This window comes from Euprymna scolopes, chromosome 26 (assembly GCF_053919585.1).
Source record: "Euprymna scolopes isolate OS-2025 chromosome 26, ASM5391958v1, whole genome shotgun sequence".
Lineage (NCBI taxonomy): Eukaryota > Metazoa > Mollusca > Cephalopoda > Sepiida > Sepiolidae > Euprymna > Euprymna scolopes.
The window spans coordinates 66,356,238-66,383,553 of NC_136507.1; the positions used below are offsets into that span (position 1 = coordinate 66,356,238).

Sequence of the window (27,316 nt, forward strand, 5' to 3'; positions counted from 1 at the left end):
AAAAAGAAAAAGTATGGAAGAAAAAACAGTGCAAAGTATGAACTTGAGACCAAGAAACAAGGACAAATAAGAACCTGGGCAGAGATAGGCTAGTTTGAAAATCAATTTCTAAAAGTCGTCCAGCATAACACATGCCAGCATGTAAAAATCAAACATTAAACTTAATATGAGGACTTGCATATTTTGTTCCGCCTCCTTTCACTTACTTATATTAAGAAGAACATGCATACAATTTCCCAGCTGCACTTTTCCCGAAATGCTTACTCGGGTGTTTGGAGGTGTGTAGAGCAAAAGAAAAGTGGTAGTAGGCAGGCAGGCTCGAACCCGTACCGCGAAGGAGGACAAGAATTAAAATAAGGCTAGTCAATTGAAAACAGGGGATGATTGACCCCTCCTTGTAGAAAAGTGCTCAGTTGAGGGTGAAGGAATGAATGTTTTTAGCCAAGTTTTTTTTTATATTTTTCGTCCTAAGGGTCGAGCTTTAAAATGATACCAATTTTGTGAAAATCCGTCGCCTCTGTCGAAAGTTTTAGACATGCATACACACATACATTTAAACAGACAGGTGAGATTTATATTATAGACTAGCGGGGGGTACCCGGCGTTGCCCGGGTGTTTGGAGGTGTGTGTGGTTTTGGGTAAATCAAAACACCCGGGTTGGGGGAGGGGGGAAATAAAAATTAAAAAATGGTCAGTTGGTAGGTAAGTATGAAGGATCGAACCCGAACTCTTGAGTCGAAATTGGAAATTAAAGTGTGAAAAAAAAAAAAAAAAAAAAAACGTGCGACGTTAACCACTGGGCCACCACGAAATAGTAACAGAAACATGTTTGAATTTATTTAAATATTAAAAGTTGGCAGGTGCCCGTTTTTAGTGAGGTCAACTTTGACTGCAGGGAATGATTTTTATTTTTTGTTTCCCCAAGTTGTTGTGGGGAAAACCAGCTCCCATAAAAAGGGGATTGTCCAAATTGAATAGCAATTGTCTGATATAAAGAGAAACTCCACATTGATCAAAAGCTGATTGCTTTCTGGACGTTTCGACGTGAAAGCCGAGAACATGCAGCGTTTTAATTAGTTTCACTTTATTTATACTCAAGTCGAACAAACAGGTGACACGTCGAAATAGCGTGATTTTTAGAAAAGTCGATGTAAATAAATCTAGACGTGACGTGCGTTCGCAAATCCTCGATATTATGATTTATACGGTATATAAAAAGTTTTAAGAGAATCACAGCGAAAAAAGCCTTTGCAAGACATACATAAAAGGATCACACACATTTTGCCTTTTATATATATAGAAGACTAGCAGGGAGGTACCCGGCGTTGCCCGGGTGTTTAGGAGAGTGTGTGTGTGTAGGGGGGGATAACTTCTTAAAAAATCGGAAAAACCCAAATAAAAAAAAAAAAACACAGGCAACGAACGTAAAACTTCTTTAAAAAAAAAAATCAGAAAAACAAACCCCCTCCCCCCAAAAAAGGACGGTGTTGCCCGGGTGTTTGGAGGTGTGTTGTAAGGAGGGGGGGGGCAAAGAATAAGCGAATTAATAACCCTGTTTAAACTTTTAAAAAAAATCGGAAAAAACAAACAAAACAGCGAACGGACGTAAAACTTCTTTAAAACAATCGGATAAACAAAAACCCAAAAAAAAGGAAAAACAAAAACAAAAAAAAACAACGAAAAGCGAAGAAAAAAAAATGGTATAAATAACCTCGTTTCAATATTTAATGTTTAAAAATCGAGAAAAAAAAGTACATCTGATAACTGGGACCGAACCTGAAATCTTTAGATAACGATGCTGTAACTTAACCCATCACGCTACAGACGCGTGAATGAAAGTAGGTCGGTTTTTATAACAGTTAAAACGAATTCAATGTACAACGTCTTTTGCGCGTAATGATGCATGTGTAAAGCAATCTTGTCATGAAAATACCATTTTTTTTCACCCCTCCTTGTAAAAAAGAGAGCTGTTAAGGATGAAGGAATGAATGTTTTTGCCCAATTTTTCGATATTTGTCGTCCAAGATGTGGAGCTTCAAAATGATACCGAACTTGTGAAAATCCGGAGCCCATGTCGAAAGTTTTTGGCAGACATACAACAAACACACATATACACACACATTTTACCTTTTATATATTAGAAGTCTAGCAAGGGGTACCCTGCGTTGCCCAGGTGTTTGTAGGTGTGTGTGGTTTTGGGTAAATCAAAACTCCGTGGGGGGGGGGGGGAATTAACATAAAAAATGTTTTGGTAGGTAAGTATGAGGATCGAACCCGAACCCTTGAGGCAAAATTGGAAATTAAAGTGTGAAAAAAAAGAGTGTGATGTTAACCATTGGGCAACCGCGAGATGCTCACGAAAACATGTTTGAATTTATTTAATTACTTAAATTAGTAGGTGCACGTTTTAATGACTTAATGAGGTCAACTTTTTACTGCGGGGTATCATTTAGTGCGGAACGCTTTTTTTTTCTCCCAAGATGTTGGGGGTAGGGGGAAATAGCTCCACTTGTCCAAATTGAATAGCAATTGTCTTCTGATATAAGGAAATAATATTTCCACATTGAGTAAAGCTGATTGCTTTTGGACATTTCCGGCGATCGAGACCGGAAAAATACCTAGACAATTAGTGTCGCTTTTATTATAAGAAAAGGCCTAACCCACATGCGGCGAGCGAAAACTGTTGAATATTTATCTTCTTGAAGTCGAGCAAATTAAATAGACAGGCGAGCTCCGTTGTTAACTCTAAGATTTTACAATTTACATATGATATAAAAAGTTTTAAAAAGTTGTTAGGCGACCGACCGCTTCTCTGAAAAAAGCCTTTCTTGGATATACACAAAAAGCGAACACACAAACACACACACACATTTTCGCTTTTATATATATAGACTAGCAAAAATACCAGTTGTTGACTGGGTTCAAAAACAGCCTACAGAAAATGGACTGATTTATGAAAGTACTGGGGGGGGGGGTACCCGGCGTTGCCCGGGCGTTTGGAGGTGTGTGTGGTTTTGGGTAAATCAAAACTCTAGGGGTAAAATAAAAAAAAGTTTTAGTAGGTGAGTATGAGGATCGAACCCAAACCCTTGAGGCGAAATTGGAAGTTAAAGTGTGGAAAAAAAAGCGTGTGACGTTAACCATTGGCCCACCGAGAGATACTAACGGAAACACGTTTGAATTTATTTAATTACTTAGATTTGGCAGGTGCACGTTTTAATGACTTAATGAGGTCAACTTTGACTTCGGGATAGTATTTCATTTACTGCGGGAACGCATTTTTTATTTTTATTTTCCCAAGATGTCGAGGGGGGGGCAGCCTTCCTTGTCCAAATTGAATAGCAATTGTTTGATATAAGGAAAACATTTCTACATTGATCAAATCTGATATCTTTCGAACATTTCTGGCGATCGCCAACGGAAAAATAATGGCAGAATTAGTGTCACTTTTATTATACGAAAAAGCATAATCCACATGCGACGAGCGAAAACTGTTGAATATTTATCTTCCCGAAGTCGAGCAAATTAAATAGACAGGCGACCTCCGTTGTTAACATGGAGATATGATTTCTATGTGATATAAAAAGTTTTAAGAAGTTGTGAGCCGACCAACCGCTTCTCTAAAAAACCTTTCTTGGACATACACAAAAAGCGAACATACATACACACATTTTCGCTTTTTTATATATATATATATATATATATATATATATATATATATATATACACTAGTGGGGGGTACCCGGCGTTGCCCGGGTGTTTCGAGGTGTGTGTGCTCAGGCAGGATGTTAATCAAAACATAATAAGCTCAGTAAATATTTTAAAACTTAAAAAAAAAAAAAATTTTTTTAAAACACAAAAAAAAAAGACTAACGTAAGGCAAACGAACGATGTTAAATGTAAAAATGGGGGAAAAAAAAAAAAAAAAAAAAAAACATGTGAAAAATGGCTCCGGAGGGTACCCGGCGTTGTCTGGGTGTTTTTGGGTGTTTGTGGTTGGCGGTGGTGAGGGTGTTAATGAAAACTTAATAAACAGAGTAAAAAAAAAAACTAACATAAGGCAAACGTGAAACAGAAAAACGAACGTTACGTGAAAAATGGCTTAAATAACCCTGCTTCAATATTAAAATTTAAAAAAAGACATCTTACACCACAATTTGAACCCAAAACCTTTAGATAATGAAGATGCGCTCTAAGCAACTGAGCTAAGACGACGTCGCCGAAATTGTGTCAGTTTTTCAAATCAAGTTACAACGTCGTTTGCGTAGAACCGAACTCATCATGAGAGGGTTTTTGCTTACCCCCCCCCCTGTAGAAAACTGCTGATTTCAGGGTGAAGAAATTAACGTTTTTGGCCAATTTTTTGATATTTGTCGGGCAAAGGTTGGAAGTTTAAAATTATACTGATCTGGCGAAAATCCGTGACCCGTGTCGAAAGTTTTTGTGAAACATACAAACAAACACACAACCATACACACATGTTCGCTTTTATATATATATATATATAGACTAGCGGGGGTACCCGGCATTGCCCGGGTGTTTGGAGATGTGTGTGCTGTTAAATAAAAAAGAAACCGGGGGGGGGGGTAGGATCGAACCCGAAGCCCTGAGGCGAAGTTTGAAAATAAAATGTGAAAAAAAAAAAAAACATGAATCGTTCGGCTAGCCAGAATGAGTTACTGAAAGATGTTTGAATTTATTTAAGTAAGAACCAAATTGACAGGTGCCCGCACAGGAGTCATAGACGATGACGACGACGACGATGTAAGCAATAGCTATTCAGCAAATGAGGTCAATGACCAGATTTGTTTGTTATAAGCGAAGTAAAAAAAGAAAACAAAAACAAACGTTAAAACTTAAGCTGGGGGGGGGGTAATCAAAACATCGAAAAAACAAAACAAAAAAAAAACTAATGTAAGGCAAACGAACAATGTTAAATGTAAAAATCGAAAAAACAAAAAAGAAAACAGAAAAACGAACGTTAAAACCAAAAAAAAAAAAAAAAAAAAAAAAGTGAAAAATGGCTTAAATAAGCCTGTTTCGATATTAAAATTTTAAAAATCGGTGGGTACGAAGTAAAAAAAAAAACAAAAAAAAAACAGAAAACCGAACGTTACATGAAAAATGGCTTAAATAACACTGGTTCAATATTTAAATTTAAAAAATAAAAAAAATAAATAAATAAAAAAAAAACACATCTCACACCATGATTTGAACCCAAAACATTTAGATAATGACCCAACGCGCTAACCAACTGAGCTAACGCGACGTACATGAAATTTAGTCAGTTCTTCAACTATTTAAAGTAAATCAGGTCATGACGTCATCTGAGGTATGCGTAGAACCGGTCGCCGTCATGAGAGGATCGTTTTTGTTGACCCTCCCCCTGTTGAAAATTGTCAATTTCGGGGTGAAAAAAATTAACATTTTTGGCCAATTTTTTTATATTTTTCGGGCGAAGGATGGAGCTTCAATATGATACCGAATTTGTGAATTTTCATTGTGTCTGTCCAAAGTTTTAGCGGACACACAAACATACATACACACATTTTCGCTTTTATATATATACTAGCCTGGGTGCCCCGCGTTGCCCGGGTGTTTGGTGGTGTGTGGTAAGCCAAAAAAAATGTATTAGGTAGGCAGGATCGAACCCATACATCGAAGGAGAAAAAAATGTGAAAAAAAAATAAAAATATACGACATCTTTGCCGTTGCGTCCATCACCAAACTGGAAGTGATAAAGATTTAGATTAAGGCGAGTCAATTGAAAAGCGGGGATGACTTTCGAAAATATCGGCGAAAAAAAAGAATGACTTCTCCTTGTAGAAAAGTGTCCAGCTGAAGGTAAAGTAATTAATGTTTTTATTCATTTTATAAGATTTGTCGTCCAAAGGGTCAAGCTTCAAAATGATACTGACCTCGTGAAAATATGTCTCCTCTGTCAAAAGTTTTAGGCAGACATACATACATACATACATTTAAACAGATGGATGAGATTTACATTATAGATGGTCGGCAGAATGCGACCTTAGTCTACTGTGACTAATAGAATCAACTCAAATTACATTTGATTGTTTTTAACAACATGACCTTACATTCAATAAAATAAAATGCTTATTCAAAATGAAATATTTATAAGAGAGTGATAGAGACAGCTAAGACAGATTACTCTGAAACCACCAGAAAGCGCATCAGAACACAGAAATTAGGAACCCTGGATTTTTGGAAAATCTACAACAGCATAGTTAATAATGGACAGTCAACTATTCCCCCACTAACAAACAATCATGAGGTTGCTTGCACGGCAACTGACAAGGCTAATCTGCTTGCCAGTCGGTTTGCCTCAAACTCCACACTGAACTCGGTACACCACTCACTCCCTGATTTTCCTCTGCGAACAGACGCCACACTAGACGATTTGAAAATCACCTTCTCAGGTACATGCTATTATAAAAAACCTAGACACCTCAAAAGCATGTGGACCAGATCTCATCCCGGCTGTGCTATTAAAAAAATGCTCTGCCGAGGTTGCTCCAGTTCTGTCCAAACTTTACAATAAATGCCTTAACGAATCTTGTTTTCCCGACTGCTGGAAAACTGCCTCTGTGGTACCAGTCTTCAAGAATTCTGGTGAAAGAACTGACCCACTAAATTATCGCCCCATTAGCCTCCTCCCGCTTTTCGCCAAAATATTTGAGTCCTTAGTTCATCAAGCCCTAGTCCAGCACCTAACAGCTGCTAAACTCCTGACTGACAAACAATATGGATTCAGGCAAGCCCGTTCAACAGTAGATATCTTAACTGTAGTTTCTGAACGTATATACCGTTCATTGGATAAAACAGGGGAGGGTAGAGCGGTGGCCCTTGATATATCTAAGGCTTTTGACAGGGTATGGCCCGATGGTCTTCTAAGGAAAATTAGATCATATGGAATCATTGGAAGAATTCATAATGTAATTAAATCCTTCTTAAGTAATAGAAAAATCTAAGTTGTCCTCGACGGTCGTACATCCAAACAATATGACATAAATGCGGCAGTACCTCAGGGGTCTCTATCCTTGGACCTCTATTATTCCTGATATTCATAAATGACCTCCCTGATAAAATTGTTTCGGAGATGGGTATATTTGCCGATGACACCACTCTCTATAACAGATATGAGGGGAAAACAAATGAACACATATCCAAGGAAATGGCAGAAACACTAGAGGATGACCTCCAATCCGTAGTGGAATGAGGACAAAAATGGTTGGTCACATTCAATGCTGCTAAGACTAAGCTTGTTTCCTTCAATAACTACAAGAAACCTTCTCTACCACCAATAGCAATGGCCAAGAATACATTGCCTGAAAGTACTTCTTTTAAACTCCTCGGCCTAACGTTTACAGGGAATATGAACTGGAATAGATACATTGAGAGCATTGCCAAGGTTGCTGCAAGGAAGGTTGGCTCCCTCTACCGTGCTAGAAAACTACTTACGCCTGACAGTATCCTATACCTCTATAAGGCAACCATTCGCCCATGTATGGAGTACTGTTGTCACATCTGGGCTGGTGCATCTGCTGCTTGTCTCTCGCTCCTGGACAGGGTTCAAAAGAGAGTCGCCAACCTGATAGGTCCTGAACTGTCATCTAGGCTTCAGCCTCTGTCCCATCGACGAGATGTTGCATCCCTCTGCCTGTTCTATAAATACTTTAATGGTGAATGCTCTGACGAACTGCAAACACTTGTACCTCCCCGACGTAACTACCCCCGACAAACCCGACAAGCTACTAAGTCTCATCCCTTTACAGTAGAGATCCCTAGGTGCAAGAAAGCCTTTTACTCCAATAGTTTCTTCCCCAAAACTGCGGGTCTTTGGAACTCCCTTCCGGGATTCTGCTTTCCCAACTGCAATGATATGCAGAAGTTCAAGTGTAATGTTAACAAACATCTTTCTACTCTTCTCCCTTCATAATGACCCTGCTAATTAAGTCCCTAATAGTAGCCCCCTGCTTCAAAGTGGCACTGTGCCTTGTTTGGGGTGAAAATTGAATTAAAAAAAAATAAATAAATAAAATCAGATATCGATGACAAATATCGAAGGTCCGACTGCCTTTACTTTATTATGTGGAAGAAATATATAATAAGACGTGGTAAATCATCATTGGCAACCTTTATACTTAAATGACAAGTCGCATTCCTTAGAACATTTAATCCATTTAGGGTTATTGTAGGCAAAAATCATTTATTTTCCTTTGGTTTTGTTTATTTCTACAGCAGCTTTTCGTTGGTGGTTTCCAATTTCCCAGATTAGCAATACGCACATCCACCGTTAATAGATGCAGCTGAATATTATCTCTATCACTGGTGATTGGCATGTCTGAATACTCTGTATACCAAATTTCAAGTCTGGAGATAAAAAATTCGTCAAGTATATAGGTTGAGAAGTGTCCAACATTCTCACTTTTATAATATATAGATTTTCTCTTGTGCTTGCATTAATGCTTATTATATAATAGGAACTTTGTGTGCGTGTGTGTGTGTGTGTGCGCGCATATGTGTGCGTGTGTGTGCGTGTGAGAGAGTGTGTGAGTCAGTGAGTTCCGTATCGACCCAAAAATGGCTGGGTCGATTTTTACGAAATTTCACACAAATGTACTTTATGTACTTGGCAGTGTTCTTAGTTAGATTTGATTCCGGAATGTCTTCAATAATCGATAATCGAAATAATCCAATGGAAGAAGTCATAGGTGCATTTGGTAGTTTTATTACAACACAAGCTCTTTGATATGACAGGGGTTCATTCGAAATGAATGTTTCTGTTCAAAGCACAATTGAAGTAGAAGGCCGCCCGGCGTTGCCTGGTCGTAAGCTACACATAAATATTAGATTTTAATTAATGCAGAATTCTTATTTTATTATAAACAGAAATACCGAAAGTAGTAAATGTAATGTTAAATTCCTTTAAAAAAAAATTAAGTAAAAAAAAAAAAAAAAAGAAACTGAGACATTTGCATGTGAGTATTATGGGTTTTTTTCTAAATAGTTCACTTCTCGTACATAAAAAAAAATTACTCGAGGTGAGATCGAAACCAAAACCTAAAAAGAGCAAGTCAAGTGCGATTACCATTAAATCAGCCTGACATGATCTTTATAAAGTGTTTTCAAACAAACTTATACTTAACATAAAGAAGCTGTCATGTTTCTCGACCTTGCATGCGTATTTGTGAAACAGTTGACAGACAGATAAAAATCGATCACTCCCACATACCAATTTGTTAATTTTGACCCATTAGCAGCCCTTTCAAAAGTTTGTTGAGAATTTTCTTCACACATACACACACATTCTCAGTTTTATATATATATATATATATAGACTAGCGGGGGGTACTCGGCGATGCCCGGGTGTCTTGAGGTAAATCAAAACTCCGGGGGGGGGGGGGTAAATAAAAAAATGTTTTGGTGGGTAAGTATGAGAATCGAACCCGTACCCTTGAGTTGGAAATTAATGTGTGAAAAAAAACAAAAAAAAACGGGCGACATTAACCATTAGGCCACCGCGACATACATACAACACACTCAGGTTTGAATTTATTTATTAGACTATAAAAACAGGCGTGTGCAATAAAAGTTAACTCGTCTGCTTCCATTTGACCTAATTAAGAAGGTCAAATAGAAGTCACGCAGTTGTTTACCCAAGTTTGACTTTTTGTTTTTTTCCCCCAACAGATGTTGGGGGGAGGAGAACCAGCTCCCATTGTCCAGATTGAATAACAATTGTCTGATGTACAACATTGATCAAAGCTGATTGCTTCTGGACATTTCCCCGGAGCAATGCCGAGGACTCGTTAACTTTGAATTAGTTTCGCTTTTTATACGAAAAAGCCTCATCAACACGCGAGAAGCCAAAATAGCAATAATTTTGTAAAAGTCGACGTAAATAAATCTAGATGCGATGCACTTTCCCAAACCGTACATATTATTATTTAGGACCCATATAAACAGTTGTAAGCGATTGTAACGCCCCCGGAACCGTATGCGAGAAAAGCCTTTTGAAGACATACACGAAATGGTCACACACATTTTGCCTTTTATATATATGGACTAGTGAGGGGTTTGTAGGTGTGTGTGAAAAAACACGAAAATGTGAAAAAAAAATAGGTGCCCGTGAAAAAAAAACGAAGCGTTGACGACGCGCAGTTGGAAAATAGTAAAGTGTGAAAAAAAACAGGTGCGCGTTTTTGATTGACGTGACGGCGATAGCTATTCAGCAATTACGATTTTGTGCGGGACAGTTTTTAAATAAATAAATAAATCGGTTTGTTTGCTTTTAACTAAGTTCGGAGAAAACCAGCTCCCTGTTTATTAGGGGGAGTGTCTCGTCTCGAGATGAAAGCTACCGTCTGATATGATGAAATCGACATTGAACAAACGTTACTTAGCTCTCTAGAGACCACTGGCTCTGGGCCGGTGATTAGAGTCGAGTTTCGCTTTTTGATTATACCGAAAACCGAATGTAACGCGTGTCGATGCGGGAAATGTGGAATAATTAATGTTTGAATGTCAATAAAATTAAATAGACAGGCGAGCTCCGTGGTTAAGTGTGAGATATTACAATTTATAGATGATATAAAAAATTTTAAGTTGCGAAGCGAGCGAGCGCTTCTCTGAAAGAAGCCTTTTGTGGACATCGAGCAGAAGCGTACATACATACATACATTTTCGCTTTTATATATATAGATAACTCAACAACTGACTCCAGTTTATAAAACAACTGTCTTTATATCCTTTTCAATTCTCGTTGGTGACATGTGACACAGAGACATAGAGAGGAGAAAGAGAAGATGAGGGTGGCGGCGAAAAAAATGCAGGTACAAATGTATGTTTGTTCGGCTCTCATCACTGTCCATCTCTCTGATCTGTCAATCCTGTGCATCTACTTTTAGTCTCTCACTCCTGGACAGAGTTCAAAAGAGAGTCCCTAACCTAATACGTCCTGAATTGTCATCTAAGCTTCAGCCTCCGTCCCATCAATGAAATGCTGCATCTCTCTGCCTGTTCTACAAGTATTTTAATGGTGGATGCTCTGACAAACTACGAGCCCTTGTACCCCCCCCCTTGATATAAATACCTTGGACAAACCCAAGCAGCAAAATCTCACCTCTACACAGTAGAGATCCCTAGATGTAAGAAGGCCACCTACTCTAATAGTTTCTTCCCCAGAACTGCTAGACTTTGAAACTCCCTTCTGGGTTCCTGCTTTCCCAACTGTACTGACATGCAGAAGTTCAAGTGTAAAGTGAACAGACATCTTGCTGCTCAACTCCTTATATAGTATCCCTGCGACTTATAACCCATATAGTAGCCGCCTACATCAAAGTGGCACTTTGCCTTATTTGGGGTGTAAAAAAAAAAAAAAAAAAAAAAAAAAAAAAAAATCCCAGACAATCCGTTTTTATTGACATTCTATAAATTGGAATTCCATTGTCTGTTTGTTTGGCCCTTGACGTCATCTCCAGATTAATAACTAACAAATTAAAAAATTCAAATCAGCAATAGGACTGAAGTACCCAACATTGCCTGGCGTCATAATCCAACATTACATCCATTTCTTCATACCAAATCTCTTCTTTTCCTTATCTAACTGAAAGTGTGCTCCTCCGACCTCCCACTATCAATAAAAGTGGGACACAAGGAAGGAATGGATGAAAAAAGTGTACTAACATTTTAAGAGCAAGGGCACTGTATACACATTAGGAAAATCTTCTGCACACCTTTCACATGTGCAACCTGAGAAGGATCCAGGGTGTCAAATGGCTAGACTTCATCATCAACACCGGGGTCCTTGAATGTGCAAATGTGCCCAGTATGTACAGTCTTGTGTCAGCATCAACTGCGCTAGCTTAAATATGTCTGCCAGATGCAAGACAGCAGGATCCCAAAAGACTTCTCTACAGAGAACTGAAAACCAGCAAGAGAAAAAGAGGTTACCCCCAGCTCCAATTTTCAAAGACTTATGTAAAAGAGATATGAAAGCGGTCGGCATAGACCTTGGAAGCTGGGAGGCACTTGCTGATCAGTGTGATCTGTGTAGGCACCAGCAGCTTAAAAAAAAAAAAAAGGCCAGGATAAGATCCATAAGTCATCACAGGAGCAGTGAGACTGACGCAAAGAATGACTGCACCACCAGAGTCTGTCTTCAGGGCACAATACCAAAATTAGACATGATATATGGATGCCTATGACAATATTAGAGTAATGTAAATTGTAGTTTATTAATATAAAAATTGTATTTTGCATCTGTTTAAAATTACAATGTTGACAAATTAAGGCAGGGAGGCGAAATATGGCTAAACTTTAGGTGGGGAGAAAAAGGTGATTGAAATATAAAAGAAATTTGGTTATGATTGTATAAAAAATAATATTAATGAGTTACGAATGTAAGTGACATGTAAGCATTTAAAAGAGATAGGAAACACTTTTCAAACAGACATTGCAAAGACTGTAGCAAAGAAAGTGTGCTCCCTCTACTATGCTAGAAAATTTACACACACCAAACCACATCCTATATCTTTACAAAGTCACTATTCGCCCATGCATGGAGTATTGTTGCCACATCTAGGCTGGTGCAGCTACCATTATTTTCTCACTTTCAGACAGGATCAAAAAAACAGTCTCTAATTTAATAGGTCACACACTGTGGGCCAAGCTCCAACCTCTGTCCCATCGCTGCAATATTGCATCTCTGTACCTGTTTTACAAGTGTTACAAGAACAAGTCGCCTGTTCTTGTGAGTACATATGAGATAGGATAGTCGAGGATTCGAACTTGCGAAGCTAGATTTGGTATTGAGAATTCCAATCGTAAGTTAAAATAAATAATACAGAATGTTATTGAAAATGGAATGTAGAATTACCATTGTTTAGTTCACATAAAATAGATATCTTTTTATTGATAAATAGTTAATGTTTATTGAAAAAGGAATGTAATGATCTAATTTTGTTTCTGTTAAAGAAATGAAATTAAAATAAGGAATTTAAAAACGGACAATGGAAAATGTAAAGTGGGTTAATCAAAAATTAGGTTAGAGAGTCGGCTTTGTGGAAACGTGAGGCGTGTCAGACCGCATGTCCGATATGCACGTGTTGGTCATGCAATAACGTCATGAGTTTTCAATATAGTTGGAGCTTGGCAAAGGGTAAGTCACAGTCAGTCAGTCAGTCAGGGGAGAAGAGAGAAGTCAGAGACAGAGCTGACATTGAACCTTGGAAGCAAAGGGGAGAAGAAAGAAATCATGTAGACTTTGAATTCTTTGATGCAAAGTCATTGACTGGTCGAAATGGAATAAACGAATGTCATCTTTTTGTATCTGCGTCTTCTTGTTATGTTATTCAACAACAAAAAGTTATTGTGAATTTATATTATAAGAACTTTGTGAAAATCATCATCTCAAAAATAGGTAAAGAAATATGTGTCAATGTTATAGAAACACTCCCGTTCACAGAACTGTCAACAGTATAAATGTCAAACGCACTATCTCTTGGTCTATCTATCTATATATCAAATCTCCTCTCATTGTGTATTACATGCCGTTGGCTCTCCTGTATTAACATGTACCCTGCCTCTTTATATATATGATCCGTCTATCTCATAATATGAAGACTCTAATACAAACACACAACAACGAAGATATAATATACGTCATCACTTCTGAAAATAACACCCAGTACTTTAATGAAATGTGCTCCGATTAACTCATAGCACTTGTGCCCCCCTTGACATACATACTCCCAACTAACCTAACACGCAACAAAATCTCACCTCTTCAATGTTGAGGTCCCCAGATGCCAGAAAGCTTTCTACTCTAACAGTTTCTTCCCTCAGACTGCTAGGCTTTGAAATTCCATCCTTCTTTCCTGCTTCCTTGACTGTACTAATGTGAACAGTCATCTCGCTGCTCAGCTCTGCAGTCTCCTGTTAGACATGATCCAAAATAGTAGCCATTTAGGTTTCAAGTGACAATATGCCTTGTTTAGGGGTTAAAAAAAAAAAAAAAATTAAAAAAAAACTGACAGACAAAGCCTTTTGCAACAATTCAAGGATAAGCATCCTTGCATTGTTGCAAAAGGCTTTGTCTGTCAAAAATCCTTGCATTGTTGCAAAAGGCTTTGTCTGTCTAAAAAAAAAAAAAAAATTTCAAATCTGCACGGGGTCAGATAAAAGTTCTGACGAATTCATGGTTGGTCTTCTTGGCATTTTTAACCAGGAATTTTAAGATCATGGTTTCATGTTTAAGTGCTTAAGAGTAACACCCAGCTGAGTCGGATCAAGAGAAACCTAATCGGACTAATCATGAGGGAGGGGAGGGTGACATTTTCTTGTGCCATATAAACAGAATTTAACAAACGAGCTGAAATACTTGTCTACATTGGGTGTAATAATAAAAAAAATAATAATTGAAATTATTTATCTCCCTCCGATGGTGGATGATGTGACAAAAGGGTCAGAAAGTTGGATTAAAGAGCCAACATCCTAGAGGAAGAACACTGCACTATGGCCTGCAAAAACCATCTGAGCAGTTCCATCGGCATTCCCGGTAGGGATGTCTCAGGCGATTAGCAATAAACTAACCTCATAGTACACTTTTACACATGCGTTAACATGTAGCTACTTAAGACGTTCTAACAGAATACATCGCAAGAACATAAGTAATAAGTGGACTTTTTTTTTGTAACAACAACAACATTTATTTCCAGGTACTTTCTCTGAATAAAATGTGGTCCTTCTCTCCATTTCGCACATGGTTCGGTATTTGTACATAACCGCCATACACAGGTCCACGCTCAAGTACACACAAGACCAGTATCATAGCACAGTGAACAGGGGGGGGGGGAACATATAAAAAAATGGCCTTTTTGTAGCATCAAGAAATTATGACTTTTCTCCATTTTCTAGCTTCAAGTTAAAACCCAACACATGTATGATCTCTTTTAAAATACATAAAATAAAAAATAAAATTACGTCATCAAAAAAAATAAATAAATAACTTAAGGACACATTTCACTCACTATACAAAGGAACGATTTTAGTGCGTACATCTGTGTCCATCTAAAAAAAAAAAAAAAAAAAAAAATCACACAAGACACTCAGAATGCCGATATATTCTTTGACAGGATTGCCTCTGACAAAACTTTTTATATTCATTCTTTTGGTGGTCTGCAACAACAGGATTAGTCAGGGCGGGGGGGTCACCATTTAGAGCATTTTTTTATGTTATTTAGTAATTTGATAACAATATATATATATATATATATATATATATATATTAGTGTGCATGAAATTATGGACGTCCTCCCTCAGAGTGTTAGGAAATGATTCATAAAAGAAAACTTGCGGAAAGTAAAAAAACAAAACAGAAAAAAAATCATTAAATAGTACAATAGGGTAAGTGATTCACCAAGGCACACAAAGGCGGTCAGAATTAGAATAGGTAATTAGAGAATTGCTGAAAGGGCGAGTCATTTTTGGCTTATTAGTCACTCAGAGATTAAATTTTTAGGATTTCCAATGCAGAGTCAATAAATTTAGGAGTCAGAGTTGGTTTATGGCTTGGAACAGATAGAGAGCTTTAGAAGAGGAGATGAATAGATCAACCGACTGATAGTGATGGTCTTGACAGACAACTAAGATGTGGATGTTAACATTTAGAAAGTCGTTTTCCATGATAAAACACACACACTCACACAAAGTGTCGGATTTTGTGGTTTTGTTTCATATTTTTATACTGGCATCTTCGCAAGCGATGGATGAACATCATATTATCTATAATATAAAATAACACCTGTCTGCTTAAATGTATCTCTGCCTAAAACTTTCGACAGAGGAGACGGATTTTCACGAGATCGGTATCATTTTGAAGCTCGACCCTTCGGATGGCAAATATTGAAAAACGGGCAAAAAACATTAACTTTTTCACCCTCAACTTGGCACTTTTCTACGGAGAGGGTCGATTTTTTTCGCTGGCATTTTTTGCAAATCATTCAACCCTCATGTTCACAACGTTGCTTAAAAGGCATTATTTCGACAACGCATGACGTCACAACCACAATTGGCACATCGGTAAGACAGTTTGTTTTTCCTCCCCACCTCTTTTTCCTCTGGCACGTTACGGGTTCGAGCCTGCTTACAACTTCTATTTTTTTTTTGCTCAACCAACACCCTTACACATACCTCCACTTTCTATTCCACCTTCGCGTCACGAGTTTTAGCCTACCTGCTGACTACATCTTTTTTTTTGCTCAACACACACCTCCAAACACCCGGGCAACGCCAGGCACCCAGGCTAGAATATATATGCATGTATAAAAACTGTTTGAAACTTATGAGAAACAAGCATCTGTTTGTTAAATTGTGTAAGTTTACAACATTTTCTACGATTATTTTATTTGTAGTTTGGAAATTACATTGCAATTTAAGATGTAGTAAAAAATAATAAAGATTGAATTTTGTTTTACCAACTTCAATATTAGAAGAGAAAATAAAACACTCTTAACTAACATCTTCATTCAAAATACGAAAGAAAACAAGTTCTCTTTCAAAAACGGATTTGATATTAAAATGAAATCTTTATGAATGGCTTTTTCCAGAATTGTTAGCAAAAAAAATAATAAATAAATACACAACAAATGAATGTTACCAAAGGCAACACATCCAATACGGGGTGGAATGATAATTGTCACCCTAGAAAAGACGATATGATTCCATTTCTGTTTGACAAAAACCGGTTTTCTTTTTTTTTTGTTGCAGACCATCTACTAGTTGGCCAGTTGTGTACAAATCCCAAGAGAAATAGGAACCTTCTATCATGTTTGAAAGTGACACAACGTTCAACACGTGAGAACGGAGATGTGCTGCTGTACAACTCATGCTCTCTACTGACCTAAGTTATGACAACAGGACCATTGCCAACACCTTCAAAATGCATTGCTGGATTGCCACAAATAACAAGGATGTGCCCAGGGTGATAAAAATAAAGTTTCCAGCCACGGTTATGATCTTTGGTGTAGTTTCAAATGAGGGCTACATCATGCTACCTCACATCTTCAAAGTCGACTTGAAACTCAACACCAAAGTGTACCTGGATGTGCTGAAGAGTATAGTGATGCCCTGGTGTGATTAGGTGGCTGCTGGCAGACCCTGGGTGGTGCAGCAGGACTTAGTGCTAGGCCACAAGTCCAAAGAGACCCAGGCTTAGCTTCAGAAGGAGTCTATGATTTTGTATCCTTCTCTCACTGACCCACCCCTCCCCCAAACTGAACCCGCTAAACTACTTTGTTTGGTCATACGTTGATAACATCACCAAAGCCAGTCTGATCACCCCCATCCACCAAGTATTCACCAAGCTTACTCCTAGTTCCGGACCCATAGAGGCAGTGATTGAGGCAGAAGGCATCTACATTGAATAGATATCACTTACTACTACATAATCAAGTTACGTGAATTGATTTTTTTCAATAAAAGTTTTAAAATAAAGCTGTAGTGTTGTTTTCTTTAAGGGCGACACTTTTACCATTCCACCCTGATAATGTCACAAATCATGCGAAAATGTAATGTTCTTTGAGTTTTGTTCAAGTTTTGATTTTTGAGTGATTATCGAGGCTCAACTATGGCTCTAATGAGACCACCATTTTGATTTTCATTCTAACTCAACATGCTTTTCACTATCTTCAGTTTTAAGTGAAAAAAAATTTTCAAATATGTGAAAACATAATAAAAAACTTATCCAGATAGGTAGAAGAGTAACTTATCTTGCCTTTGGAAAAAATTATTTGTTGCTTTTTTTTTTTTTTTTTTTTTTTTTGGTATAGAAAAAAGTAAAAATTTTTGCGCTTGCAATTTTCCTTTTTTTTTTTTTTTGCTCAACCAACACCCTTACACACACCTCCACTTTTTTCTGCCTTTACTTTACAAGTTTGAGCCTGGCTACCTACCACAACATTTTTTTTTTTTTTGCTCAACACACACACACACACACACAGATAAACACCCGGGCAACGCCAGGCACCCAGGCTAGTTTATTATAAACTGCTAAAAAAAAAAAAAAAAAATATATATATATATTAAGTATGAATATTAGGCATATAAATATTTGCGTTTGGAACTTTACTCTCTCGTATACATAGATTAATTCAGAGGACTATGTCGATTGACTGTATTAATCTTAGAAAGATGTTTTTTTATGAGAATATACATATTATAAACTAAGAAAAAACAAACTTTCACATTTATATATATATATATATATATATATATATATATATATATATATATATATATATATATATAGTCGCGGGGGTTCTTCGCCCGGGTGTTTGTAGGTGTAAAAGAAAAAAGTTTTGGTAAGCAGGTAAGCTCGAACCTGAAGCCTTGACGCAAAGTCGGAAAAAGTGTGATCACTTAGCGTGAAGCTACGAGGGCAGCCAAATCAAAAACGGTTGAAATTAAATGATTAAAAAGTTAAGTGAATGACACAGGCGCATAAATTTAGCGAAGTCAAACATCACGCCATAGGGCAATTAAATCCCGCACTTAACTTTGGCTGCGAGGCAGTTTTTTTCGGGGTTTTTTTTTTTGTTTCCCTAAGATGTTGGGGGAAAACCAACTCCCCATAAAAAGGGGGAGTGTCCAAATGAATAGCAATTGTCTGATATAACAGTTTTCACCGCATTAATCAAAGCTGATTGCTTTCTGGACGTCCCCGGTGGGGAAGCCGAGAAATTGCCTTCGCTCAAAGCCGAACAAACACGTGAACGAACGGAATAGCGCGAATTTTATAAAAGTCGATCAAAATAAATCTAGACACAACGTCCCTTCGCAAATCGTAGATATTATGATCTAGGGGGTATATAAACAGTTCTAAGAAATAGTACCCCCCCCCAGAGAACCCCTCAAAGGACATACAAAAATGCGTCGCTTTTGCCTTTATATATATTTATATATATATATATATATATATATATATATATATATATATAAACTAGCAAAACTACCCGACATTGCCTGGGCCTATTAAAAAAAACAATATGTAAAATAGTTTATGTAACATTTATGCTTCTATTCACTACTATAAACCAATGCATCTACTTTCTACTAGAAAATAAATTTTTCTTTTTTTTTATGTAATCTTACTTTTGATCTACTACCTGCTCTATGCAGGATATTGAGCAGTTTGTTTTATGTATTCAGTCGAGAGATCTTTCAAGACTGAAACGCTTATAATTTTGTTTCTATCAAAATAAAAAAAGATGGTAATCAGCAGTAACATTCTAAAAAAAAAAAAAAAAAAAAAAAAAAAAAAAAAAAAAAAAATGTATCCCCCCCCCCAAAAAAAAATACAAGAGAAAACGTTATTGAATGAAGCATTTCTTCAAAGAGCCCCAGTATGTGTAAGCAAACAAAATGTATTATGCTAATGCCAGAACTACAGAAAAATGTAAGTTTACGGTTTTGTTTAGTCATAATATTTAATTTTTGCATTCATTAAAATTATTGTGTTAAGATAATATATTGTTTAAGTTTAACAAGTTTAAACTAAAAAGGTAAACGCCCAAAATATACAAGCGAAAACATTGCTGACATTGAAGGTGTGCATTTCTGCGGTTACCCAAAACAATTATCACGCGGATAGAATGAATCTATCAGTGCACTAACAATGTGTCACTTGTGTAAATGAATAACTTGGTGTTTATGGACGATATATTAGTAGATATTTTATGGAGAGGAAAAATTGTTGCTACCCTCTGTTTAGAAGATATTGGGGGGGGGGCAGAAATCTCTGAATATGTGGCAAGAAGTCTTGTAATTATTAAAAGTATTTTTTGATACATTATGTAGAGAAAGTGGTCAGTTATTTTCCTATAATTATTGAATTTCTAGGGGGAAAAATCATTTTATTAGATAGTAGATAGAATTAAAAGATAGATCAAAATAATATTACTATCGAGAGAACTATTGCGTATACACGAGAAAACTAGCTGGATGCCCAGCGTTGCCTGGTCATACAATATGCTTCAACATGATATTTTTAAAATTTATGCAGATTGCGTATGTGTTATTATAGAATGAATCCTCTATTGAATATTATATATTACGAGGAATAATTTGCCCGGTGGACTAATTTGCAAAAAGAATTAAAAAAAATAAAAAATAAATAAAAATAAATGATAATGTCTTTCATCAAATTCTGTCTGTGTTTACGATATCACATCAGCTGATATTTGGGATTGATGATCTTAAAAATAGTCTTCTCTTATAGATAAAAAAGAAGAATTTTTACAGGGAAATATTTTATGCTACACCGGCCAAGATTACACCGGTGTAACATAAAATATTCCCTTGTAAAAATTCTTTTTTTATCTATAAAAGAAGAAAGACTATTTTTAAGGTGGATCTAAGATTTCCGATACTTATTGGATGAATTTCTGTACAAAACATATCTAAGAACACTGCCAGACATATAAATTAGCTTTTGTTAAATTTACAAAAGATAAGCTCAGCCGTTTCGGACCCTATGAGGAAGGAACTCACACACACAAAGTGACTTTTATATAATAATAATAATAAAGATTTGGTAATACAAATTAGAAATGTATATTATTACAGAATATTAATTTATTTGAAACTCAAATATAAATATTGAAACGGGGAGTATCTTTAGCTGTGTGAGCATATATCTATATATCTATAAAAGTCAAAGTGCCTGTCTGTCTGTGTACATTTCCCGACGCAATAACTCTGTCAATTTTCAGTCTAAAGACTCGAACTTTGATATACAGGGTACTGAAAAAATCTTAGTAATAATTTGGCTGTTAAGGGGTCAAAGTTCAACGATTTTACCTTTGAGGACTCTACCAAACTCCTCTGCCAATTTTGGGTATAAACAATTGAAATTTTAGATATAGGTTCCTTGGGCATGGATCTAACTTAACTTGATTTGAGCCCAAAACAATAAATGTTAAGGGGTCAAAGTTAAAAAAAATTGACTGCTTTTTTGTTTTTGCTCAACATACACCTCCAAACACCCGGACAACGCCGGTCTGAAATGCTAGTGTATATATATATATATATATATATATATATATATATATATATATATATATATATATATATATATACACACACACACACACACACACACACACACACACACACAAGCAAGAGATTTGTCATTGCCTGGGATTGAATGAGGATCAACGAATGTTTGACGCTTGCAATACATTCACTGTCATTGAAATCTATGAAATCGTTCAGTCATCAATCAAATCGATTGATTACCTGCTCTATTCAGGAACCCACTGTATGGCACCGGGAGAAAACTTCACATGCCTCCCCACAGTGACTTAGTCCACAATACATTGTAGTCTTGGCCTTTTGGTCAGGATCAAAGTGTAGTATCTGTTCCGGCAGATACTGCAAGCTATGACTAGCAAAGACCAGATGTGGGGGCAACCCCACATGCCTGACCTTTAACCAGCTACCATTTCCCACCTCTCGGGAGCTGGTCCCCTTTTCCCCTTCCCCCTCCCTTCACTCCTCACATTAAAAAATCGGCCTTGTGCCTAATTTGCTCGGTGGGGGTGCAAATAAATACCATCTGTTCCGGCAGATACTGCAAGCAAAGACCATATGTGGGGGCGACCCCACATATAAGACCTTGGTCAATGAAGGGGCAACCCTTCATACCAATTGTCACTATCCAGCTCCCCTACTCCCCGGGGAGCTGGTCCCCATTTCCCCTTCACTCCTCACATTAAAAATCGGCCTTGTGCCTAATTTGCTCGGTGGGGGAGCAAATAAATACCATCTGTTCCGACAGATACTGCACTTAAGATAATTTGTACCAGTCAATGGAGGGGAAACCCTCTATACTGGGACAATTATTATTTTTGGTAACCAGAGTGCCCCCTTTTTGCCTACTTTTAGGGGAGCTGGTTTTTACCTCACATTAAAAACGGCCTTGTGCCTAATTTGCTCAGTGGGGGAGCAAATAAATACCATCTGTTCCGACAGATACTGCAAGCTATGACTAGCTATGACTTGCAAAGACCAGATGTGGGGGCAACCCCACATGCCTGACCTTTAACCAGCTCCCATTTCCCACCTCTCGGGAGCTGGTCCCCTTTTCCCCTTCCCTTCACTCCTCACATTAAAAATCGGCCTTGTGCCTAATTTGCTCGGTGGGGGAGCAAATAAATACCATCTATTCCGACAGATACTGCAATCAAAGACCATATGTGGGGGCAACTCCACATATAAGACCTTGGTCAATGTAGGGGCAACCCTTCATACCAATTGTCACTATCCAGCTCCCCTACTCCCCGGGGAGTTGGTCCCCATTTCCCCTTCACTCCTCACTTTAAAAATCGGCCTTGTGCCTAATTTGCTCGGTGGGGGAGCAAATAAATACCATCTGTTCTGGCAGATGCTGCAAGCTATGACTAGCAAAGACCAAATGTGGGGGCAACCCCACATGCCTGACCTTTAACCAGCTCCCATTTCCCACCTCTCGAGAGCTGGTCCCCTTTTTCCCTTCCCCCTCCCTTCACTCCTCACATTAAAAATCGGCCTTGTGCCTAATTTGCTCGGTGGGGGAGCAAATAAATACCATCTGTTCTTCAAATGCTGCACTTCATTTTCTTGTTCTCTTTCGGTGGAGGAGAAATCCTTCACGACTGAGACAATTTTTATTTTTGTACCTTTTCTCCACGTTAAAAAACGACCCTGGTGTCTAACTCTGTCCCGTGGGGAGGCATAGTAAATAGGTACTTTAGAGAACCTACTATTGACTTTATGAAATATCTTTGTGTAATGGCTTGAATTAAAGTTTAAAATGAAAGAGTCAAGTATCATGGTTTGATTATGCTCTAAGCAGAAACCTTTTTTTTTAAACCCGCCCTCTGACTTTTAAATTGATTTTGGAAAATGATAATCTTTATTTTGAGCATTCATTTTTTTTTTTTTTTGTTATTACTTAGTAAAATTTCGATTTTTTGCAAGTGTTTACAAACGTTTGGGACAACCTAATATAAAAATTTTTTTTATAAAATCAACAGTGGGTTCTCTACAGTGCAATGCAGATTACAATATATTGTGAACTTAGTCACTATGAGAGGCATGTGAAGCTTCCTCCAGGTGTATTGTGATGAGTCCCTAATTAGAGCAGGCAATCAATCGATTTGATTGAAAAGTGGGTTATTTCATCGATTTCGATGGCAATAAAAATATGGAAATGTGAAACATCCGTTGATAAGCATTCAATTCCGGGCAACGTTAGGTCACCTTGCTTGTGTGTGTGTGTGTATATATATATATATATATATATATATATATATATATATATATATATATTAGGAGGTATATTTGGTAAAAAAAAACAGGGATAAAAAGTGCCCAATACGTGAGTAGAGCTAAATATATTTTTATTTTTCAACCTCAGAGATTTCTATTTAAATCATTACAAATTGTTTCGATAGATGGGTCAATAAAAAAAATCCTGTCCATCTCCTCAGACAATTCAAGGTAAAAGAGCTGAGGAGATGGGATTTTTTTTTATTGTCCCGTCTCTTGAAACAATTTGTAATGATCTAAGTAAAAATCCCCAAGGTTGAAATATATATATATATATTACACCCCCCCCCCACACACACACAGAGTATTTCAAAAGATTGTTGTAACGTTAGAATTAAATAAGCATAAGCTAGTCTATCTTCTCATCCCTAAAAGTTCAGGAAATACCAATCCCTAGATCATCAACTTATCTACAGATGTATATTCTAAAAAAAAAAAAAAAAAAAAAAAAAAAAAAATGCACCTTCCCCAAGAAGTAATTCTTTGTTTAAAAGAGGAAGTGAAACCCAAGATGAAACCGGAAATACCAAGTCAGATAGACAAAAATATCTTACAACTAAGAAAAAATGTTTTAAATGGGCATTTCACTATCTGCTAGTCTATATAATAAGGTGAACTCAGTCTATTTCGTGACTTGTTTTCAATAGTTTCTGTCCTACAAAATAAAGATTTTATCATCTTCAATATCCTATATTTTTCGTTCTTCCATATAATAACGTTATTTCTCAACTTTTCTCATCAATAGATTCTATTCTACTAAATGAACATTCCAGTCTGGCTCTATTCAATTTATTTACTTTTGTAAAAGAAATGATTCCACTAGGTGGGTTGGTCATTTTTGTTATCAGGAGCAAATTTCAATTAAAACAGCCACTTTCTTCGTTCTCAGTAGTAAATTCGGTTACTAATAGCATTTTTTTTTTTTAATTTATTTTTTAAATTTTTTTTTAATCACATATCAACTCTTTTCAGGTTATTTAATGCCAAATCCAGTAATTTTGGAAGAAAAATTTATGCTTCAAACTGTTTATATCTTCCAAATATTTATTCGTTTTGTTTAGTTTGGTTATTTTGTAGAGGAAAATTATTGTTCTTGTTTTTGACTTTTCAGCGTATGATTTGAGTTTTGCAAAGGGAAAGAGAAAAAAAACAAAAACAACATCAATGTTTGATACATTTTAGGTCAGGAAGCCAGTATCTTCAGACAGTCTGATCTTGTAATACCATATACTAAATCTTACTAATATAATATATCCTTGCATTTATTATTAATAATTATTCCTTAAATGATATACTATTATTATTTAATATAGAAAGAAAGGTGCTAAAATTTAGAAAATCTCCAGTGGAAATTCATATTGTGACATCACTCTTAACACACAACATTAGCTTATATAATGCTTATTCACAAGTTAATCAATAAGCTTCATTTATATATATACACTGTGCATATAAAAATTATATTAAACTAGCAGGACATGTGGAAATTCCACAGCGTACTCTTTCATATGTAATATATTGATGTTGGCGTTCTGTAGATGTTCAGCATAAATGGAGATGCCCTGGTATTATTGTAGCTCTTTTGTTAAAACTGCAAAAGTATTTATCTGAGCTAACAGGGACACCTGGCATAGCCCGGTCATAAAATACGCTTAAATATGATATTTTAATTCATGCAGATTTCGTATATATAATTATAAAGTTAATTTTCTATCGATTCTTATATATCGTACAGTTGTGATTTGAAAAATAAAAAAGATATATCCATATGACTTGGATGCATCAGCTGGAGTTGAAACCAAAATCAAAACTTAAGAAAATATATAACTTGAGTTCCTTCAGCTATAATCGAAACAGAAACTAAAACTTATGAAGAATTCTTGGTAAAATTATTTATAAAAAAGAAAAAAAAAAAAAAAAAAAAAAAAAGATACCATGAGTGCCATCAGCTATAATTGAAACCGAAACCAAAACTTATGAATTCTTCGTAAAATTATTTATTACAAGAAATCGAACGTCACAACAATTAAACGACAATCACTCGGGAGAAAAAGACGTAAGCGTGGCCCACAAAATAATGCACACGCTATCGTATTAATATATAGATTATCATATTATAAATAAAATTATATTAAAGTATTATTTGAATTATTTTATGTGTATACACAATTAAAAATGTAGGTTATTATTTACCACCATTTTTTATGAATACTAATTTCTTAAATTACCAACCAATTTCTATATTTTGAAGTGATGTCAATACCGGTAAAACGTTTTAGTTTTCATTTTGTTAAGGCCAAAAAAAAAAAAAGAAAAGAAAAAAAAAAGAAAAAAGAAGAAAAAAACTACAATGAGTATTATTTTGGATTTTTTCAGACTGCTGTTCTCATCGGGAGTGTAATTTTCACAAAAGTTTGGTCCTTCCGGTGTATCTTTTTTTAAAATTTTTTTGTCGATGGGACAATATTGTAGTAATCGTCAGTAGTGAAAATTCGGTAAATTACTTAAGTGGAACGGCTCATCAAGAATTTGTTTACATTGGACTTGAAGGTGACCATATTGTAGTCAGCTGAAAGCAGGCAAATGGAAGACATTTCCACAGGCGTGCAGTTCTAAGAAATAAGCTTTGTTCATGGAATCTACGTTTAGGTTTAGGCACAGATAAAGAGTGAGGGAAATTATTGAAAGTGGTTTCAAATAGACAAGAGTTTCTCATGAAAGTTTGGCGAGGAGACCATAGATTGGAGCTCAGACGAGCACTTGCCATGAAAACAACGATAAAACAGACAGGCTTGCAACGTCTCTTCTGTGAGAAACAGGTTGCAAGGAAGAGAAAAGGGCATCCCCCTCTAGGCTATGAAGTTTATTTTGAACTCTATCAAGGCAGGATAAGATCTTTCTAGCAGCTCCTGGCAACAATACTACATCCTTGGACATACCTGGCTCTTATATAGGTAGAGAATTGCATCAGCAGTGAGATATCTACTGGATCGATAGAAGAATCCCATCATTTTTCCAGTGACCTTGGCAACAGACTTGATGTACGTGTTCCATATCAGATCAGGAGTAAAGGTCAAGCCCAGAAGCTTCTCAAAACATGGAGCCTCCCTAAGACCAGAGCCATTCATTTCAATTCATGCCAGATGGGGATCAGATCTTGTTTAACTCTGAAATATTTCTGTCAAACTCTAGGAATCTCGAATGGAATCCCTCATTTACTTATTTACACCCGAAGAAAGTGAAAACCAAAATGTTGTGAAAGTGACACTCAAGATGAGAACAGTAGTTCGAAAAAAAAAACAAACACAAATAACCAATTCTCATGTAAAAAATTTCAGAAACGTAATACTGTTCTCATCTTGAGTGTATTCACACAATATTCCGGCCGATGTGACCTCCGACCATTTTTGGGTGCATCTTGTCAAACTCTGGGAATCTTTCTGTTTCAACTCAAGGAAATCTGCACAGAATTTCTAACGGAATCCTTTATTTAATCCACAGTAGTAGCATGTTCTCGTTCTATCAGCCATGACAAATACTCTAAATACAAATTATCAATCCTCATCTCAAAAGGTTCAGAAACATAAAATAAGTTATCACACTTAATTTGGCCTTTCTACAAACTTATAAAATGCTTTTGTAAACAAAACCATGCAAAATATCAGATTTTCTCAATTAAGTCACCTTCTTAACATTACAACTGTTTTCTAACTTCTAAATCAGCATTTATTCAAATACTAGCAGGTCACCCGGCGTTGCCCGGGATTGAATGAGGATCAACAAATATTTCACACTCCCATATTTTTATTGTCATCGAAATTGGTGAAATTGCTCATTTTTACAATCAAATTGATTGATCGCCTGCTCTAGTTGAGGACCCATCACTGTGTACCAAGAGGAAGCTTCACATGCTTTCTTACAGTGATTT

The 27,316-nt window shown here is 36.4% G+C and overlaps 1 protein-coding gene across 2 annotated transcripts in view; it reads right to left on the reverse strand.

Annotated features, from left to right (window-relative positions):
* The window catches only part of LOC145248132 (2Fe-2S ferredoxin-like), a 54,353-nt gene that overhangs the window by 21,198 nt on the left and 5,839 nt on the right, over positions 1-27,316 (reverse strand). The gene's annotated exons all lie outside the window — the stretch shown is intronic.